The sequence below is a fragment of the Salmo trutta genome, chromosome 36, assembly GCF_901001165.1.
Source record: "Salmo trutta chromosome 36, fSalTru1.1, whole genome shotgun sequence".
Lineage (NCBI taxonomy): Eukaryota > Metazoa > Chordata > Actinopteri > Salmoniformes > Salmonidae > Salmo > Salmo trutta.
Window position 1 is genome coordinate 21,555,686 of NC_042992.1, and position 16,409 is coordinate 21,572,094.

Below are 16,409 nucleotides of genomic sequence, written 5' to 3' on the forward strand. Positions count from 1 at the left end.
TCTGTAACTGTAAAGCAAGGGTGTCAAACTCATTCCATGGAGGGCGTAGAGTCTGCTGGTTTTTCTTTTCAATTAAGACTTAGACAACCAGGTGAGGGGAATTTCTTACGAATGAGTGACCTTAATTCATTAATTATGTTCAAGGGAAGAGCGAAAACCTGCAGACACTCGGCACTTTGTGGAATGAATTTAACACGTGCTGAAAAGGAACAAGCAGTGATTCTCCACTGCATGTAGACATAGATTAAGGATCAGTGCTTTACTAGGAAACTTCCAGGTAGTGGTTTTGATTGGCCAGAGCGTACCTGCAGGTAGCAGGAATCTTATCTTTTGGTACAGTATCTTGTAGCCCCTCTCTCCAGGCTTCCGTAGGTTCCTTAGGATGTGGTCAGAGTAAACGTTCACCAACCAACCCACCAACCCCAGCACAGAGCCTGAAAATCAACCAGTGGGGAAGCTGATTTATAATGACAGTGTGTATAAGACGACCAATGAGGTGAACATTTGGAAGTGTGAGGTGTTTATGGATAGCGTGGCGTGGCATAACTCTAGAACGATCAGGGACAATACATGAAGAAATTCACGGAACATATTGACAGACAACTGTGTAATTTGTGGGTTATGATTTTTTTCTTGAGCGGATGATCAGGGGGCTGGAACATAATTTCAAATAATTTGTAGACTGCAGATTAACTGCAAGAAGCCCAAACAGATATAATATTTGACTAAAACATAATTTCAAACCATGCTTACATTTGTATACGATCACATACACCTTCCTAATATTGAGCTGCACCCCCTTTTGCCCTCAGATCAGCCTCAAATAGTCGGGGCATGGACTCCACAAGGTGCCGAAAGCATTCCACAGGGATGCTGGCCCATGTTGACATCAATGCTTCCCACAGTTGTGTCCTTTGGGTGGTGGACCATTCTTGATATACACACAGGAAACTGTTGAGCGTGAAAAACCCAGCAGCGTTGCAGTTCTTGACACACTCAAAAGGGTGCACCTCGTACCTACTACCATAGCCGTTCAAAGGCACTTAAATCTTGTCTTGCCCATTCACCCTCTGAATGGCACAAGTGTCTCGAGGCTTAAAAATCCTTCTTTAACCTGTCTCCTCCCCTTCATCTACACTGATTGAAGTGGATTTAACAAATGAGTACGGTTACATGCACACAATAATGTGATTATTGTGGATAGTCAGATTCATATAATAGTTTGATTAAAATGTTTAAATGCTTTGCAAGAACGATTTCCTTAATAATCCTGTTTACATGGATACATCTGAAATCAGGCTACCTGATGGCACTCTGATAAATGTAGAAAATCGGCAATCAAAATAAACATTCTACCACAGCGAACATGTTGTTTTTGGAAGCATATTTGATTCTGAGTTCAGACATATGAAGTTTGTATGTGAAAACTACTTCTAAGAAGCATACATTCAGTTGTTCCGAATACACTTCACTTGCGCTAAAGAGGGAGGCTCTCAGCTGGTGCTAACTCATGTGCAGATCAAATACACAGCTGGAACACCGATTAAGGTGTTTACTGTACGTGTCCTAATAATTTGAAAGATTGCTCAGAAAACCAGGTATTTTAATCGATGTATGCTTACTTTGATTTTTACCTCACACCCATTAAGATAAGCAGAGTAAGGTGTTTACATGACTACTGCATAATCTGTCTACTGTCATAATCTGTTTGATAACTAATTATTAGTGTGCATGTAAACATACTGAATAAGGCATCATAGCTTTCACCTGGATTCACCTAGTCAGTCTATGTCATGGAAATGTTCCTATTGTTTTGTACACTGTGTATATCTCTCTATTATGCGTGGAAATACTTTGGAACAGATATCCAAAATTAAACTCACTTGAGCTGATTTGCTGGTGTTTTTACAGTCTTTTAAGTCCAACATTATTTATACATTTTTCTCAGAACGCATGGGGGCCAAATAAAATCACTCGCGGGCCAAATTGTGCCCAAGGGCCGCCATTTGGGGAACCCTGATGTATGCAGTATGTCACCCATGTCTCTTACCTGTGATGAAGCAGGGGCTGGTAACCCAGTTGCTCGGGTAGCTGACCTGCATATAGCCATTATAGATGCAGAACACAAAGGCCGGGACGAACAATGCAAATGATGTAGATTTCCCTCCACCAAAAAAAAAATGGATAGATGATCTAGAAGAAAAAAATAGAACTGATTAATAATAATTTCACCACCAGTTGTCTAACGTGGATGTTTCTCATGGCTGAGAAACAAGTTACAATGTTGACACATCATTTAGGCAATGACATGCATTATTATTACCGATTTCATTTTAAATTACAATTGGATTTCAGCTATCAAAATGCCTAATGAACTGAACACTGTCACCTAGAACAGTGGTTCTCAACCAGGTACTTGGCCTATCCACTGGGGACACTTGGGAAGACTCATCAGACCATAGGCTTACTGGTGCAATGCATATGAGCAGGTATTCTGGGCAGAGCAAAATAACCAACCAGCAGTAACTGACTGGGAAGATGAGTGGTTTTCTCAGCAGAAGTCCACAGCATAAGGCACAGTGGCACCAGAAAAGCAGGTAGCTCCTGAAAAAAATGGAATGTATCCAACTCAATAATTAACACATACGTCACTTGAGAAACATGCGTACATGTGATCAAATCACTGGTATGCCCAGCTCCATCGTCCAATTATAAATAAGGATAAAGAATGGTTCTAACAAACCAAAACCTTATTTTTTTCACCTTTATTTAACCAGGTAGGCTAGTTGAGAACAAGTTCTCATTTGCAACTGCGACCTGGCCAAGATAAAGCATAGCAATTCGACACATACAACAACACAGAGTTACACATGGAATAAACAAAACATACAGTCAATAATACAGTAGAACAAAAGAAAACAAAAAGTCTATATACAGTGAGTGCAAATGAGGTAGGTTAAAGCAATAAATAGGCCATGGTGGCGAAGTAATTACAATATAGCAATTAAACACTGGAATGGTAGATGTGCAGAAGATGAATGTGCAAGTAGAGATACTGGGGTGCAAAGGAGCAAGATAAATAAATAAATACAGTATGGGGATGAGGTAGGTAGATAGATGGGCTGTTTACAGATGGGCTATGTACAGGTGCAGTGATCTGTGAGCTGCTCTGGCAGCTGGTGCTTAAAGCTAGTGAGGGAGATATGAGTCTCCAGCTTCAGAGATTTTTGCAGTTTGTTCCAGTCATTGGCAGCAGAGAACTGGAAGGAAAGACGACCAAAGGAGGAATTGGCTTTGGGGGTGACCAGTGAGATATACCTGCTGGAGCGCGTGCTACGAGTGGGTGCTGCTATGGTGACCGGTGAGCTGGGATAAGGCGGGGCTTTACCTAGCAGAGACTTGTAGATAACCTGTAGCCAGTGGGTTTGGCGACGAGTATGAAGCGAGGGCCAACCAACGAGAGCATACAGGTCGCAATGCTGGGTAGTGTATGGGGCTTTGGTGACAAAATGGATGGAACTGTGATAGACTGCATCCAGTTTGTTGAGTAGAGTGTTGGAGGCTATTTTATAGATGACATCACCGATGTCGAGGATCAGTAGGATGGTCAGTTTTACGAGGGTATGTTTAGCAGCATGAATGAAGGATGCTTTGTTGCGATATAGGAAGCCGATTCTAGATTTAATTTTGGATTGGAGATGCTTAATGTGAATCTGGAAGGAGAGTTTACAGTCTAGCCAGACACCCAGGTATTTGTAGTTGTCCACGTATTCTAAGTCAGAGCCGTCCAGAGTAGTGATGCTGGACGGGCGAGCAGGTGCGGGCAGTGATCGATTGAATAGCATGCATTTAGTTTTACTTGCGTTTAAGAGCAGTTAGAGGCCACGGAAGGAGAGTTGTATGGCATTGAAGCTCGTCTGGAGGCTAGTTAACACAGTGTCCAAAGAGGGGCCAGAAGTATACAAAATGGTATCGTCTGCGTAGAGGTGGATCAGAGAATCACCAGCAGCAAGAGCAACATCATTGATGTATACAGAGAAGAGAGTCGGCCTGAGAATTGAACCCTGTGGCACACCCATAGAGACTGCCAGAGGTCCGGACAACAAGCCCTCCAATTTGACACACTGAACTCTATCAGAGAAGTAGTTGGTAAACCAGGCGAGGCAATCATTTGAGAAACCAAGGCTGGCGAGTCTGCCAATAAGAATGTGGTGATTGACAGAGTCGAAAGCCTTGGCCAGGTCGATGAATACGGCTGCACAGTAATGTCTCTTATTGATGGCGGTTATGATGTCGTTTAGGACCTTGAGCATGGCTGAGGTGCACCCATGACCAGCTCTGAAACCAGATTGCATAGCGGAGAAGGTACGCTGGGATTCGAAATGGTCGGTAATCTGTTTGTTAACATCCCGGTTGGCAGAGTGTGCTAAAGCAGTGAGTAAAACAAACTTAGGGAGTAGGCTTCTAATGTTAACATGCATGAAACCAAGGCTTTTACGGTTACAGAAGTCAACAAATGAGAGCACCTGGGGAGTGGGAGTGGAGCTAGGCACTGCAGGGCCTGGATTAACCTCCACATCACCAGAGGAACAGAGGAGAATTAGGATAAGGGTACGGCTAAAGGCTATACGAACTGGCCGTCTAGCACGTTCGGAACAGAGAGTAAAAGGAGCAGGTTTCTGGGCACGATAGCATAGATTCAAGGCATAGTGTACAGACAAAGGTAAGGTAGGATGTGAGTACATTGGAGGTAAACCTAGGCATTGAGTAATGATGAGAGAGATATAGTCTCTAGAGACGTTTATACCAGGTGATGTAGGAGGTGGAACAACATGGTTGGTTAAGGCATATTAGTTAGTAGGCCGGGGCTAAACAAGCTAGCAGTTAGCAGACCGGGGCTAAACAAGCTAGCAGTTAGCAGACCTGCAGAAGAAACATAGCGGAAACCTTGAAATAACATCCAACACAAAACTGAGTGAGCAATGTTCAGTCTGAACCTACTTCTGAAGCCAAAAAGTAAAAGACAATCTCTAGGTAATTTTGTTATATAAAGCTTAGCAAATAAGGCTACTAAGCTTCCAAGCTTCTCGGACAGAACAGACTTGGCTGCAACTTCAATTAGCACTGACGTGTGAAGTGAGATGTGTGAAAACTCTTGAGTACAAAAATAAGCTCCTCAAGGATAATCCAGAGACACTATATGCCGACTACTACACAGACCATCCCCTGGCATGGCACACTGCTATAAGAGCTCACTACCCCTATGTTGAGAGAGAGAGAGAGAGAGAGAGAGAGAGAGAGGGCATTGGCCCAGGGTGGAAACTCAGAATACTAGACATTGAAGAAATGGAAACAACCTCTGTCAACGTCTGGGACAGTAATGCTGCAGGGCATCCTCATGCAGTTCCAGTAGGACTTTTACGGGATCAAAAAGAGAGCACAGCAGGAAAAGCTCTCTCTCTGTGACGACTCCCCAATCCTGAGTCAGTCTGATCACACCTCTTCAAACTGTCCTGCAGACGAGGATAGTCACCCCCCCCTCCCCCAGCACTGAACACAACCAGGTCCCACAACTGACTGCTCCTCCATCATTAAGAGGGATAAATTCACAAAGCTGGAGAGAGACATGATGAAGCTCAGAGAGCTAGTCCACACAATTCAGACAGAACCGACCCATGAAACAGACCAGCACAACAACACCCTCCCAACAAGACCTGGAGAGCTGAAGGTGGAGATGGACAGTTCTCTGACAGAGCTAGCTGCACTCCGGACTGAGGTGAGACAACTTAAGGAGGAGAGAGAGGAACACATGGCACAGCTAACAGCAGTGAAGGAGGAGAGAGGAACACATGGCACAGCTAACAGCAGTGAAGGAGGAGAGAGGAACACATGGCACAGCTAACAGCAGTGAAGGAGGAGAGAGGAACACATGGCACAGCTAACAGCAGTGAAGGAGGAGAGAGGAACACATGGCACAGCTAACAGCAGTGAAGGAGGAGAGAGGAACACATGGCACAGCTAACAGCAGTGAAGGAGGAGAGAGGAACACATGGCACAGCTAACAGCAGTGAAGGAGGAGAGAGGAACACATGGCACAGCTAACAGCAGTGAAGGAGGAGGGAGAGGAACATATGGCACAGCTAACAGCAGTGAAGGAGGAGGGAGAGGAACATATGGCACAGCTAACAGCAGTGAAGGAGGAGAGAGGAACACATGGCACAGCTAACAGCAGTGAAGGAGGAGAGAGGAACACATGGAACAGCTAACAGCAGTGAAGGAGGAGAGAGAGAGACATATGGCACAGCTAACAGCAGTGAAGGATGAGGTAAGAAAGCTGAGGTGTGACAGAGAGCAGGAAACTCCCCCAGAGAAGCCAGCAGAACAGCCCACCTCAGACCCCGACCACAACCTCAACACTGCAATGGAACAGACAACACTGGACCCACCAACCCAACAGACCCCACCCCTCCTAACAGCCCCCCTGTCAGCTCCCCCGATAACCCTCATGACAACCCCCACACATCCACTGAGGACACACAAAAGCCAGAAATGGTGTTCCTCATTGACTCAAATGGCAAATACATTCAAGAGAACTAACTTTTGTTCAAACACTAGGCCTGCCCTGGAGCTGTTGTCAGAGGACAGACTAGAGTCCCCCAGCCACATTATAATTCACAGGGGCACAAACTACCCGAGGGCCCAGCAGGAAAGGATGGTCACAGCACAAGGGAATGATTGAAAAAGCTTCTTCCACTTTCCCCAACACACAAGTTGTTATCTCCACCCTGCTACCATGAAAAGACATTCACCTTGTCAACATACAGTGGGTGAATGCAAGCATTTCCCGGGAATGTGCCTCAAAACTTAATGTCTACCTGGCCCGCCACTCCAACCTGGACTTGAACAGCCTTTACCACCAGGTCCACCTGTACAAGGCAGCAATCCCAACTTTTGCCAGGACCCTAAAGGACGTCACCCTTAACCACAGCCCCATCACCTCACACAGGAGCAACAGAGCAACGGACACCCTGCCCAGACCAGCGAGACACCCTCCCAGACCTGCAAGATCCCCTCCCGAAGGACCTGCACTGAGAGAACCCACGCCAAGAGGACCTACACCCAGACCACAGCTTCACTAGGCACACCCCAACCAGCTGAGACCACCCCAAACACACCCTGACCACCCCCCCAGATCAGACCTACCTCCCCCCTGCCCCTGCAGCAAGGACCTCAATATGACAGCCACATATATGCCCAGGCCGTGAGCAGAGCAACAGGCCCCAAACCCACTAATGAACCCGCCCAAGCCCCATCCTGCAACCTAACAGGTATGTATCAGTTGCTCAACATGCTCTGCTCGCACCTACTGTGATGGTCCCAGCCTAAACCATACAAAAACATCACTAGACACTATGAAACACAAAGCTTTTACTATCTCATCCAGGAATATACAGGGTCTGAGGTCATCTGTCTTTGACCTAAAGAGCAGGAGCCCAGACTTCATCATAGAAACTGGAAGTACAGACATTCTCATCCTACAAGAAACATGGTATAGAGGAGACAGACCCACTGGTTGCCCTCTAGGTTACAGAGAGCTGGTAGTCCCATCCACCAAACTACCAGGTGTGAAACAGGGAAGAGACTCAGGGAATATGCTAATTTGGTATAGAGTAGACCTAACCCACGATTAAATTAGTCAAAACAGGGACATTTTACATCTGTCTAGAAATTAATACGGAAATTATCTCAACAGAGAAAAATGTCCTTATGTGTGCTACCTATATCCCCCCAACACAATCCCCATACTTTAATGAAGACAACTTCTCCATCCTAGAGGGGAGATCAACAATTTCCAGGCCCAGGGACATGTACTAGTCTGTGGCATCCTAAATGCCAGAACTGGACAAGAACCTGACACTCTCAGCACACAGGGGGACAAACACCTACCTGGAGGTGACAGTATTCACTCCCAAATATGCCCCCCTAAGCACAACTATGATAAAACAACCAACAAAAATGGGTCACAACTCCTGCAGCTCTGCCGCACACTGGGTCAGCGGTAGGCTTCGAGGAGACTCCTATGGTAGGTACACCTACAGCTCATCCCTTGGCAGTAGTACTGTAGATTACTTTATCATTGACCTCAACCCAGAGTCTTTCAGAGCGTTCACTGTCAGCCCACTAACACCCTTATCAGATCACAGCAAAATCACAATCTACCTGAACAGAGCAATACTCAATCATGAGGCATCAAAGCCAAAGGAACTGCACAATATTAAGAAATGCTATAGATGGAAGGAAAGTAGTGTAGAAACCTATCAAGAAACAATTAGGTAACAACAAATTCAATCCCTTTAGAGACAACTTACTGGACAAAAAATGTCACTGCAATAGTGAAGGTGTAAACTTGGCAGTAGAAAGCCTTAGCAGTATATTTGAACTTTCAGCTTCCCTATCAAATATAAACATTTCAAGCAGACAAACTAAGAAAATTAACTACAATAAAAAATGGTTTGATGAAGAATACAAAAACCTAAGAAAGAAATTGAGAAAGCTATCCAACCAAAAACATAGAGACCCAGGAAATGCTGAGTCTACGCCTTCACTATGGTGAATCACTAAAACAATACAGAAATACACTACAGAAAAAGAAGGAACATCACATCAGAAATCAGCTCAACGAAGAATCTGTAGAACGTAACCACTTCTGGGAAGATTGGAACACACTAAACCAACAACACAAAGAGCTATCTATACAAAACAGAGATGTATGGATAAACCCCTTCTCCAATCTTTTTGGCTCTATAACAAAGGACAAACAGCAAAAACATAATCAATTACACATTTTTTGAATTTGCTAGTATAGATGACCAGAACACACTGGATTCTCCAATTACATTGAATGAACTACAGGACAAAATACAAACCCTCCAACCCAAAAAGGTGTTGATGGTATCCTACATGAAATTATAAAATATACAGACAACAAATTCCAATTGGCTATACTTAAACTCTTTAACATCATCATCAGGTCTGGTATCTTCCCCAATATTTGGAACCAAGGACTGATAACCCCAATCCACAAAAATACACATTTGACCCCAATAACTACCGTGGGATATGGGTCAAAAGATCTTGTCTCTCAGATCTGAACGACAAGGCAAGAAGGGCATTCTATGCCATCAAAAGGAACATAAAATTTGACATACAAATTAGGATCTGGTGATTAATACTTGAATCAGTTATAGAACCCATTGCCCTTTATGGTTGTGAGGTCTGGGGTCCGCTCAACAACCAAGAGTTCACAAAACTGCAGAATTCGGAAAAAATATAATCGGTTTACAACGTAAAACACCAAATAATGCATGCAGAGCAGAATTAAGTTAATACCCGCAAATGATCAAAATCCAGAAAAAAGTTGTTAAATTCTACAACCACGTAAAAGGAAATGATTCCCAAACCTTCCGTAACAAAGCCATCACCTACAGAGAGATGAACCAGAAGAAGAGTCCCCTAAGCAAGCTGATCCTGGGGCTCTGTTCACAAACAGACCCCACAGAGCCCCAGGACAGCAACACAATTAGACCCAACCAAATCATGAGAAAACAAAAAGATAATTACTTGACACATTGGAAAGAATTAACAAAAAAACGGAGCAAACTATACTGCTATTAGGCCCTAAACAGAGAGTACACAGTGGCAGAATACCTGACAACTGTGACTGACCCAAAATTAAGGAAAGCTTTGACTATGTACAGACAATGTACAGAGCATAGCCTTGAGAAAGGTTGCCATATGCACACTGTCCACAAAATGAGGTGGAAACTGAGCTGCACTTCCTAACCTCCTGCCAAATGTATGACCATATAAGTGACACATATTTCCCTCAGATTACAGACCCACAAAGAATTAAAAACAAATAAAATGTTGATAAACTCCCATTACTATTGGGTGAAATACCACAGTGTGAAATCACAGCAGCAAGATTTGTGACCTGTTGCCACAAGAAAAGGGCAACCAGTGATGAACAAACACCATTGTAAATACAACCCATATTTATGTTGATTTATATTCCTTTTTACTTTAACTATTTTTCATTTTTTATTTAACCTTTATTTAACCAGGTAGGCCAGTTGAGAACAAGTTCTCATTTACAACTGGGACCTGGCCAAGATAAAGCAAAGCAGTGCGACAAAACAACAACATGTGAACATGTCTTTCCCATGTCAATAAAGCCCCTTGAATTGAACTTAATTAAAGGAGCCCGAATCCAAATAAACTAATCGAGTCACGTGTCATTATCCAGCCAATAAAAAATGGAACAATGTTATTCAACTAAAAACCCCAATAGTGTATACTGTATATAACTCATTGGGCGGATTAGATTATTCTGAGCCATGGGGCACCGGACCCTGGCCTGTGACGTGCTATGCAAAAACGGTGAGGGAGGAGCGCACGTCTCGGATTGAACAGTATTCTGCGCTGCTCGGTCATGTTGCCAACAAGGAAGTATCGTGTACCATGCAGAAACATAAAACATGTATGTTCCATATGGTTTCATTTTCATTGTTAAGACAGATAACGCGTTTTTATCAAAGCAATCACCTACTCATTACTCCTCGTGCTTAATTATGTCACTTTTGTTTGTTTTGAGACGATTTCGCCGTGGGTTTTGAACCGGGCACCTGGCTCACGCACGTGAGGCAGCCCGTTCCAAAACGAATGCAATCAACTTTCACCCTTTCAAATACACCTACATGGGCGCCCGGGCGATATTAATCGAATCCCCACATTCCATAGACCCCATTTTGGGGTGTGTTCAGGAGAAACCACTCTATTGTGGTGAAAATATGAAATTGCAGTACTTTTAGATTCATTCAATTACACATGTTGGCAAAAGCTGGAGTTTTTGTTCTAAATTCGTATCTCTTGTTCAGACATGATCGTTTCCTTGACTGGCGAAGATCGGACATTCTTTGGAGGAAGGGGTGTCAGTGCACACAAAAAAACACAAATTGTTGGGGGCATGGACATCAAGCAATTTTCACATATAGTATGTCTGTCTCCAGTTGGCTAAAATGTTGCACTGACATTTTTTTAAATTTCTCTGGCGAATACATGGTCACCCATAAACTGCTGGCTGACAAACTGGGGTCCTGTCTCAAATGGGTCCACGAGCAGTGTGGTTTCCGCTAAATAACACCCCCACAAAAATGTTTTAATGAAAAGAGAAATGTGATTTTTTTCCTTAATTTGCGGTTAGGTATAAGGTTAATATTGTGGTTAAGGTTAGGTTTAAAATCACATTATATTTAAGAAGATAAATTGTATAAATAGGCGGGGTTTATGACTTTGTGACTGGGTTAACTAGTGACGACCGAGCGTTGTGTGTTCGTCAGTGCAACACCATTCGCAGTTCAATTACGCTGTTAGTAAAATACGTTTTGACTACACCAATTTTCTGCTTTGCAGGTTCATATCCAGAGTGGTTTTGTATTTCCGACATGGGGAAGAGAAGTCGACAGAGAAAGAAGGAGCATCAAAATAATAGCAAGCCTGGCGGAAGGGATATAGTAGGGACAATGCTGTAAGGTTTGATAGCTAATCATAGATAGCCGGCTAACTTTAGGGGAAGGTTACTGTATCTAGCTAACTTAGCTTCAAATTACTGTAACGTTATGCCAAGTCAAAGAGCGATTTAATTTCTCCCTAGCGAGCCAGCAACTTTCATTTGATTACTATCGCACAACCCATTACTTATCATACCTTGTTGACATGCTTAACTAACTAGCTATTGTAGTTTGGTCCCAGATGTCTTTGTGCTGTCTTGCCGACTCGGTACAAGCTATACGGTACAAGCAGATTTGGGCCCAGGTTATAGCTATTGTACTAAAATGGTGAACTCTCTCAAGATCTGTCCATCTGAGGCTGCAATTCAGAACACTCGTCTCTTCTCTTACCTCCAAGGAGAACAAGCTGTTTGAACACTATTACCAGGAGCTGGGTCTTGTGCCTGAGGGGGAGTTTGAGAAGTTCATGGCGGCTATGCGGCGGCAGGTAGCCTAGTGGTTAGAGTGTTGGGCCAGTAACCAAAAGGTTCCTGGAGTGAATCGCTGACAAGGTAAAAATCTGTCGTTCTGCCCCTGAGCAAGGCAGTTAATCCACTGTTCCCCGGCAGGCCGTCATTGAAAATAACAATTTGTTCTTAACTGACTTGCCTAGTTAAATAAAAAAGGGAGAACCACCATCCATCCGCAAGAGGTACTGAAGGGAATCTACTTAGCCAGAGGTCAGGGGTGTATTCACTATGAAGAAAATGGTATCAAACGGTGAATTTGTCCAATAGAAACACTTGATTCTTTGCCAAACATTTTCTGTTGTTTTGCTACAGTGCACTAATAAAAGTGGTCTTTCTCAGCCTGTGTAATGAGAACAAGATTGAAATTGATAGAGGTAGATGTTTGAATAGGATGATAGTTAATACATCATCCACTCTTTCTTTAGCCTGTTCCCGGATCTGTTATTGTTCATGATAATTTGTCATGACAATGACCGGGGGGGGGGGGGGGGGTTAGTGAGACAGCGCACACAGGTCTAGGACCAGGCAACTCTTGCTCTACATCAGGATCCACAATTATGAAGACTTGTCCAAAACACCCTCTATTAAACCTCTAAAATGCATTGAAAGGAATCTGTTGTCCATCTGTAGCCATGCCAAGGAGATCCTCCACTGTCTGAGAACTAATACTTTAAGGAGATCCAGGAGGTTGTGATCGATGGGCAGAAAATAGAAGCTCCTCAGCCTCTGAGCTGGTATGAACACATGCGCATGCATGGACACAGACCCAAATGCCACGTTCATGTGCTACTAGGAAACTCAAACATTTCCGACTTGCTAACTGGTTGAACCCGGTACGTGTATAACTACAACCAGTTAGCAAGTCGGACATTTCAGGGTTTGCTAGTTCCGACTAGCAAGTGAGCGCGGCGTTACAGCTGCTAACCCTTTTTGTGTTGGTACCGATGTGCTAGCGTGGCACACCAACATGAGCAGGAAGATCCTGAGGAAGTCTGGAGAATTCCATCAGTTCCTAAGACCAGTCTACCAACACACACATACACCCACACAGTTCCCAGTCAGCGAGACCTAGTCGTGAGGAGACCAGCCTTCGGTGTTATTTTGTGACGATTTTCCAGACAGACAATGGGGAAATTGACAATCTCCTTAGTCCAGGACTAGGCTTAACCTGTGTCTGGGGAAACCAGCCCTAATGTTCATGTCACAACAACTGAACCTGTGTCTGGGGAAACCAGCCCTAATGTTCATGTCACAACAACTGATCCTGTGTCTGGGGAAACCAGCCCTAATGTTCATATCATAACAACTCATCCTGTGTCTGGGGAAACCAGCCCTAATGTTCATGTCATAACAGCTGAACCTGTGTCTGGGGAAACCAGCCCTAATGTTCATGTCATAACAACTGAACCTGTGTCTGGGGAAACCAGCCCTAATGTTCATGTCATAACAACTGAAACTGTGTCTGGGGAAACCAGCCCTAATGTTCATGTCACAACAACAACCTGTGTCTGGGGAAACCAGCCCTAATGTTCATGTCATAACAACTGATCCTGTGTCTGGGGAAACCAGCCCTAATGTTCATGTCATAACAACTGAACCTGTGTCTGGGGAAACCAGCCCTAATGTTTATGTCACAACAACTGATCCTGTGTCTGGGGAAACCAGCCCTAATGTTCATGTCATAACAACTGATCCTGTGTCTGGGGAAACCAGCCCTAATGTTCATGTCATAACAACTGAACCTGTGTCTGGGGAAACCAGCCCTAATGTTTATGTCACAACAACTGATCCTGTGTCTGGGGAAACCAGCCCTAATGTTCATGTCATAACAACTGAACCTGTGTCTGAGGAAACCAGCCCTAATGTTCATGTCACAACAACTGAACCTGTGTCTGGGGAAACCAGCCCTAATGTTCATGTCACAACAACTGAACCTGTGTCTGGGGAAACCAGCCCTAATGTTCATGTCATAACAACTGAACCTGTGTCTGGGGAAACCAGCACTAATGTTCATGTCACAACAACTGATCCTGTGTCTGGGGAAACCAGCCCTAATGTTCATGTCATAACAACTGATCCTGTGTCTGGGGAAACCAGCCCTAATGTTCATGTCATAACAACTGAACCTGTGTCTGGGGAAACCAGCCCTAATGTTTATGTCACAACAACTGATCCTGTGTCTGGGGAAACCAGCCCTAATGTTCATGTCATAACAACTGAACCTGTGTCTGAGGAAACCAGCCCTAATGTTCATGTCACAACAACTGAACCTGTGTCTGGGGAAACCAGCCCTAATGTTCATGTCACAACAACTGAACCTGTGTCTGGGGAAACCAGCCCTAATGTTCATGTCATAACAACTGAACCTGTGTCTGGGGAAACCAGCACTAATGTTCATGTCACAACAACTGATCCTGTGTCTGGGGAAACCAGCCCTAATGTTCATGTCATAACAACTGATCCTGTGTCTGGGGAAACCAGCCCTAATGTTCATGTCACAACAATTGAACCTGTGTCTGGGGAAACCAGCCCTAATGTTCATGTCACAACAACTGATCCTGTGTCTAGGGAAACCAGCCCTAATGTTCATGTCACAACAACTGATCCTGTGTCTGGGGAAACCAGCCCTAATGTTCATGTCACAACAACTGATCCTGTGTCTGGGGAAACCAGCCCTAATGCTCATGTCATAACAACTGAACCTGTGTCTGGGGAAACCAGCCCTAATGCTCATGTCATAACAACTGATCCTGTGTCTGGGGAAACCAGCCCTAATGCTCATGTCATAACAACTGAACCTGTGTCTGGGGAAACCAGCCCTAATGTTCATATCATAACAACTGAACCTGTGTCTGAGGAAACCAGCCCTAATGTTCATGTCACAACAACTGAACCTGTGTCTGGGGAAACCAGCCCTAATGTTCATGTCATAACAACTGAACCTGTGTCTGAGGAAACCAGCCCTAATGTTCATGTCACAACAACTGAACCTGTGTCTGGGGAAACCAGCCCTAATGCTCATGTCATAGCAACTGATCCTGTGTCTGGGGAAACCAGCCCTAATGTTCATGTCACAACAACTGAACCTGTGTCTGGGGAAACCAGCCCTAATGCTCATGTCATAACAACTGATCCTGTGTCTGGGGAAACCAGCCCTAATGTTCATGTCACAACAACTGAACCTGTGTCTGGGGAAACCAGCCCTAATGTTCATGTCACAACAACTGAACCTGTGTCTGGGGAAACCAGCCCTAATGTTCATGTCACAACAACTGAACCTGTGTCTGGGGAAACCAGCCCTAATGCTCATGTCATAACTTAACCTGACAATAGATGAGCTGCTGGTTGAGTTACTTAGTTTCTTGCATAGAATTAGAATACTAATTGAATAGGGTCTTGATAGTTTCTTAGCTGTATGGCTTCCTTATGTAGTGTGGTGTTTCTGTCTCTACCTTGGCCTCTACAGGTAACGTCAGCAGACAGGAGGCTGTAAGTATGATCCCTCCTCTGCTGAAGATTGAACAAAAAGACAAGGTAAGTGACACACTGGACGCCTCTCTGGTAAAGGCCTGCTCCCATTTCTGACCCCCCTAAACCTGGGAACATCGTAGTGTAACAGTGTGTATTCCTGTAGGTAGATTCTGGACATGTGTGCTGCTCCTGGATCCAAGACAGCCCAGTTGATCAAGATGCTCCATTCTGATATGGACATACCCTTCCTTGGTAACGTGTGTCACACAAGCACAAATTGCAAAAATATGATCCATTGGATTGTCTGAACCGTTGTCTTATAGGAAAAGGCCATAAGTTGCTGAATGTATCTTTTCTGAAAAGGAATAATACACTACCAACACATTGTAGTCCTGAATGTCTCTCTCTTTTGCTCTACCTTCTGCTTTGCGGAGGGCTTTGTGATTGTCTTCCCTGTGGCTCAGTTGGTAGAGCATGGTGTTTGCAACGCCAGCATGGTGTGTACAACACCAGGGTTATGGGTTAGATTCCCACGGGGGGCCAGTACAAAAAAAAAAAGGCATGAAATGAAATGTATGCATGCATAAGTTTCTCTGGATAAGAGCGTCTGCTAAATTACTAAAAATGTAATAGCCAATGACATGGACAACAAGCATTGCTACTTGCTGGTGCACCAGGCTAAGAGACTGAACAGCCCCTATATCATGTATGCATGCATAAGTTGCTCTGGATAAGAGCGTCTGCTAAATTACTAAAAATGTAATAGCCAATGACATGGACAACAAGCATTGCTACTTGCTGGTGCACCAGGCTAAGAGACTGAACAGCCCCTGTATCATGGTGGTGAACCACGATGCCT